The sequence below is a fragment of the Fukomys damarensis genome, unplaced genomic scaffold (assembly GCF_012274545.1).
Source record: "Fukomys damarensis isolate Sample0158 unplaced genomic scaffold, DMR_v1.0_HiC HiC_scaffold_23, whole genome shotgun sequence".
In the NCBI taxonomy this organism is placed as follows: Eukaryota; Metazoa; Chordata; class Mammalia; order Rodentia; family Bathyergidae; genus Fukomys; species Fukomys damarensis.
Window position 1 is genome coordinate 57,572,646 of NW_022900935.1, and position 6,199 is coordinate 57,578,844.

Sequence of the window (6,199 nt, forward strand, 5' to 3'; positions counted from 1 at the left end):
CCCTCCTTTCTCCTCAGTCCGGTGACATTGGGTGGCGTGTGCTGCAGTGTGTGTGCGAGCGCGAGAGCGCGTGTACACGCCCGTGTCACTACAGGAGAACAATTCGGTTGATTCACGGGGAACTCTGGGCGCGCACACACCCCCCTCGGGCGGGCCGCAGGCTGCCGGTTGTGCTCCGGCCCACACCGACACACACCCCATTCCTGGGCAAGGGGGTGGACTTTTAAGTCCAGTCGCCTCAGCCCCCCGAGAGCAGCTCCCTCGGCCGGAACGGCGATCTCAATCTGGGAAGGGGAAATCGATCCCTGCCACGTTGCGCCGCGCATTCTGCCGCTCCAAATCTCCAAACCCCACTCTCCTGGGACACGGTGCGTGGCTACGGGTCCAGCAACCGCACCAACCCATGGGCTCCCTCGCCCAGCCCCACCTCCCGGGTGGGCGCGGCGAGAATCTGCACGCGCTGAGGACCCGGGGTCTGTGCGCCCTTGTCCCCGGCGCTGGGCACCCCCACCCGGGCTCTCTCAATGCCCTCCGCCCGCGAAGGGGTTCGAGCCCACCCAGGCCTCGCAGGGCGCGCGCCTGGCACGGCCAAAAGCGGGTGCCCGTCACCTACCTAGGGCCCTAGAGTCCCGGACGCGGCGTCGACGCGGCGTCGGCGCGGCTGTGCGATCCCCTCGGTGGGCTCGGCGCCGCGGCTCGGCCGGCGGCCCATGTCAACGAGGCCGTCCGGCTGGCTCAGGCCCGGGGCTCTCGGGGCGGGGAGCCGGCGACACTCCCCTCGCAGGCTCCTCCCCGGTCCCCTCCCGCTCCCCGCCCCGCCCCCACGCAGATGTCGCGGCGCCGCCGCAGCCAATGGCCGTCGCGAGCTTCAGTCGGGCCGCTCCGCCTCCACAGTTCAAATCTGAAAGACGGAACCTTGCCGAGCTCCTCTTGGGGCCCCTCGGGTGGGCCGGGCTTGGGGCGCCCCCTCTTCCTGTGGTAGGTCACGACCCTAACCCGGCGGCCCCCAGGACCGAAGTGTGTCTCCTTCGCAGGCCCTGTTAGAGCGACTCACGGCTCTTCCCCGTTTTAAACAATCACAAGAACCAAGGAACACGACCCGGATGGCCTTTTTCCCAAGTTTGCAAGCTTTGCCTCCCAAGTGTCGGCTGAAACTCAGCTTTGCTCCAAGAATTGAAAGGGGGTTGGACTCGCCGGAGCAACATCCTACGGAGAGGCAGCCTCGGGCTCCTCTCTTTAGAGGAATAGTTTCCACTTGTGAATGTTCATGGCTAAAACAATCAGTGCCTGCGGTGGGATTGTTTAACATGAGTGGAACCAGTCCAGAAAGCTCCCTTGCCTTCACAGTTTAACGTAAGTGGGGGTGGAGGCGTCCGGATCTCCAGTCTCCCTTTCCCGCAGCACGGCAGCGGAGTCCCTCAGTCCTCTTCTAGCTTTCTCTGGAAACGACTTCATTTTCCGCTCTCCCCCTGCCCTGAAAGCACCCAGCTTTGGAAATCAACCGAGGTAGCCGCCGCATCCCGCAGTGAAAATCAAATCCGACCCTGGCCGCTGGGGGCTTGAGGATATAGCTCAGTGGGAAGGCACCGAGGACCTGCATTCTGTCCCCAGCACCACCACTACTACCACCACCAAAAATGTCAAAACTTCACGCTGGGGCTGGGGTTTTAGCTCAGTGGTTCCGGAGCGTGCCTCGCAAGCGCAAGGACCCGAATTCGATCCCCAGTACCACAAAACACAAAACAAAAAACTTCACGCTGGGACTAGAAAGTGGGCTTCAGAGCAAACTTGGGAACCAGAAAACATGTGTTTCGGTCCTGGCTGCGTTATCATGGAAATGGCTTCCTTCTCCCATGCCGGCCTAACCTGGCTCTCCTGTGTCCTAGAAGCACGGAGACCTCAGGGAGCCTTCCCTAACCCTCACTGGAGGTTTGTTAAAGGGCTTCCGTCTTCAGGACCTGGGACAGAACTGGGGGTGGGGTGGGGGTCGCAGAGTCTTGGAAGCATCTCTTTTTCCTGGTACGGGCGATCGAACTCAGGAAATTGCGTTTTCGAGGAAGGCACCGGAACCACTGCGCTAAATCCCCGGCCCTTGGCGGTATCTCTTACTTGGAATTCCCGGTGCTAGCTTACAGCTTCTCCACCAGCTTCCACATCTGTAAAGGGGAATAGCACCCTCCACACCCACCACACCCCGATAGTCCAATGAGATCCCTAACGTGATCTGCTGGACACTCACGCCCCTCCCCACCTCCTCCCCACTGCTGCTTCTCCTCACTTTGCTCCCAGCTGGAAGCTTCCTTTGCCTCCAAAACCTCAGCACGAGTCTCATCTGCCCCCAACCCCCCAAAAAAACTTTTCTGTTTTTTTTTTTCCCTGACATCTCCTTCTTCCTCCTCTCTTTCCTTCCTTTAATACATGATTTTGGTTTTTTAAGGCTAGCTGTTAGTAACATGAGTCTCCCCCACATTTTTATTTTTTAAATTAATTATTGTGTTACTCGAAATTGCACCCAGGGTCTTCACGCTGAGCCCTTTTATGCTGAGACAAGTTCTCAAAAGATTGTCCAAGCTGGCTTGAACTTGCGACCCATTCGCCCAGAGTGCTGGGATTATAGGCAATACACCACTATGCCCAGCTCTCCTTTCTTTTCATTTATTTGTTGCTTTTTTTTTTTTTTTTTTTTTTGGTACTGGGGATTGAACTCGGGTCCTTGTGCTTGCAAGGCAGGCCACCGAACCACTGAGCTAAATCCCCACCCCACCCTTTTAAATTTGTTGTTGTTGCTTTTTTTTTAAGAATAAAAATTTTTATCCAGAGAAAGAAAACTTCCGTCTAAGACAGAAGCGAGGACCAGAAATGGATTACCCCTATTTGTTGCTTTTTTTAAGACGAGGTCTCACAATGTATTCCAGGCTGCCCTTGAACTCACTGTGTATTCCAGGCTGGCAGAAAACCTGAAGCAAGCCTGTTTCAGCCTCCCAGGTGCTGGGATGACAGGTGTGCACCGTGTGCCTGGCTCTTCTCTTCTTTGATACCGACCCACTCTACGGCCCAGCTGTCTACCTCTACTCAGGGAAAAGTGCACACCCGTCTCCTTCTCATTCCAGGGCAGACTCACTTTCCTATGTGTGATCTAGGGCAGAGGCGAATGGCTTGGCCTTTCCTCACTTAACGTGGCTGTAGCTTCCTTTTCACAGGTGTCAGTCTTAGGTTTGGCCTCCCCAGTTAGGGTCCTTATCAATTAAACACACCTTCCGGACAAAGTCTTCTGGTGCTTTTGTTACATCTCCACCCCTTATTCAAATCCGGTTTCCTTTCACACACTTAACAGCAGTTGAGGTTTGCCTTTGGGGACAGGAAAACCAAGCCCAAATCTTGCCTTTAGGACGCTGCCTAGGGGAGGAGCTCAGTCGGACTAGACCACAACCTAGCACACACCTGGGGGAGACTGACTAAAGGAAACTGCTAATTTCCCTGATGCCCCGAATCCCAAACCTCTGGATTTCTCTCCCGAGAACTCACCAAACCTCAGTTTTACTCCAATCTTTTAGGCAAGTGCTGTCTTTGAATACAGGAAATTGACAAAATGAAGAATTGAAGGCTTTGAGTACCTACCTTGAGATTCCTGGCAAGTGCTAAACCCCAGATTTGGGGAGGGATTTAAGGCCTTAAAAGTACCTTTGGTGTAACTTGACCTACAAGCCTTTAGGCTTGGGCGTGTGGCTCTGCCTGTCGTGGGTTGCTGGTGCCTGCCTTTGGGACTTGGGCTTGTGTGAACCTTGCAGCTGCCAAGGCCTGCCTCTCCCTGGTGTGACCCCCACTGCACGCGTTCCTACCAGTGTTTGTTAACATTAAGTTCTTAGTGTTTTCATTCCTGTTATATTCCCCACCCTCACGCCCAAGAAGGTTGGCCAGGTTGCTTAATCCCACTTCCTGATAGAGAAGTTTTGGTCTGGTGTTTGCCACAAGGTATGACTTTGGGCATCTGGCTCTCTCTGTCACTCTCTCTGTGCTGGGAATCGAACTCACTGCCTGATACATGCTAGGTAAGAGTTATACTACTGGACTATAACCTCAGCCCCCACTTACCTTGCTGAAATGAGCTGATAGCCAAGGCTTCTTTCCCCGAGAATACTTGTGCTTTCCCTTATCTATCCTAGGCAGCTCCCTTCCCTACTGAGATGAAACAGGTGGTCCTGGAGTAGACAGGACAACTCAAAGTGTCACCAGGGCTTGATGTCAGCACGTGGAGCCTGGGTGACTTCAGCCAGGAAGGCCCCGGGCTATTTCACTCTTTTGGCTCAGGACAGAGGCTTTTTCACTCCTGGGTTCCTTGTTCTTGGGAACCCCCTGGAGCCCTTCTACGGCCTGAGCTGATCTCTGCTTCACCCCTAGGAGGATCCCACACTCCTGGCAGAGTGCCTGGGGCTGAGGGCAAGACCTGCTCCCTACTTGAGGAGAAGCCCCACATCTGGGGCTCTTGTTCTGCTCCTGGTTCGTTAATTCTACCCTTTGAGGCAGTTACTAGGGAACTTCAGGTCTCCGGAGCGGTCAGAGCACACAGAGAGGGAGACGAAGGTCTTTCCTAGGAGGTCCTTGAGGACAGGATGATGACCAATTCCTATTTGAATCTGTCACGTGGGCTGGCACATCTGCAGTTGGCAGGTAAATGAATGAGCAGAGTTCAGAGCCCACTTCCCTCCTTTATTCTGTTTGCAACCCAGTCTTAGACTAAGCTCTGATCCTTTCCTTCAAGGGACAAGCTCTGCCGCTCACCTGTAGGCTCAGATGTCTGCCCGAATGGCAGCTCCCTGGAGGGCCCAGCACGCGTGGGCTCCAGGGTCACGGAGGCTGCTGTCTCTGAGGCTCGCTGGATTGGAGGGATGCTGCTCACCAGGCTGGGGACTTTCCAGGACAAGAGCTGACAGCAGGATTGAAGGGGGCCCAAAGAAGAGATGAGCTGGGTTACGGGGTGGTAGCAGTGCACACAGGCCACAGAGTTTACTAGAATTTCACCCGTGATCGGAGGTCTGGATGCGAGTAATACTTACTAGTTGTGCAAATTTGAGGCCATCACTTTGGTCACATCTGTAAAGGGGGCACAGTCATGACTCCACACACAGGAAGTTCTCAGCAGGGTGTAAGGAGTCCGAGCATGTGATCTGTGATCACGCTTTGTGAGCTGTCGAGTCCACGGAAAGATCCCCATTGCTGCTCTTATTATTGCTAAATCAAACTTTAGGTTTCTGGGCACAGCGATTCCCTCCATCTCCCTGCCTGAAAAAGGAGAGAAGACACAGGCTCCCCACACCCCACTTAGGAGTCCTGTCTGCCACCGTGCACCGTCATGTGTTAGCAGGCTTCCCCTTGACACTGGGCGGGACATTTCCAGGAAAGCGGGAGATGATACCACATTTCTTATTGATCCAGGAGGGAGAAAGAGTGAGCAAGAAGGAGACAGCCAAAGCTCTGGGCTTTTGAGAAAGTTAGTGACCCACTTAGGAGTCCTGTCTGCCACCGTGCACCGTCATGTGTTAGCAGGCTCCCCCTTGACACTGGGCGGGACATTTCCAGGAAAGCGGGAGATGATAGGAGGGAGAAAGAGTGAGCAAGAAGGAGACAGCCAAAGCTCTGGGCTTTTGAGAAAGTTAGTGTTGACTTCAACTAGACAGTAAGTCACAGAAGCAAGTCCCCTGGAAGGAATGTTCTGGGTGACACCAAGTTTCTGAATCCCGGAGCTTCACCAGTCAGTGACCCTGGGGGAAAGGGAGAGAGCCTGGTCTGTTCTTCGGCAGGGGTCTCCTCCCGGTGCTCTGGGGATCACCTGGGCTACATAGTAAGTTCAAGGCCAGCCTGAACTACATAGTGAGATCCTGTCTCAAAAACAAAACAAAAACAAACAAAAATGTGGATAGGGTGAGTCAGAGCTATGTCTCAAATTAAGGGCCCAAGTTAGACCTTCTACAGCAAGACTGGTCCCCAGTGTCCATCCTAGCTTAAGAATGGGCCCTTCCTGGCTGGTATTTCCCAGAACCAAGCTAACAGTAAAGCACGAACAACAATATCTGCTAGAGGCAGGCCTGGGCCGCTTTTTGTTTTGTTTTGTAACAGTACTGGGGATCAAGCTCAGGCCTCATGCATGCTAGGCAAGTGTTCTACTACTGAGCACACGCCTTGCATTGAAGCCTGGACTTCT

General features: G+C 54.2%; 1 protein-coding gene across 1 annotated transcript in view; it reads right to left on the reverse strand.

Moving 5' to 3' along the window:
* Cdc42ep4 (CDC42 effector protein 4) overlaps positions 1–772 on the reverse strand; it is a 21,236-nt gene extending 20,464 nt beyond the window's left edge. Inside the window, exon 1 of the mRNA XM_010630706.3 lies at positions 614–772. The gene's annotated coding sequence lies outside the window, so the exon portion shown is untranslated. The remainder of the gene's footprint in view (positions 1–613) is intronic.
* Between the last annotated feature and the right edge of the window lie 5,427 nt (positions 773–6,199).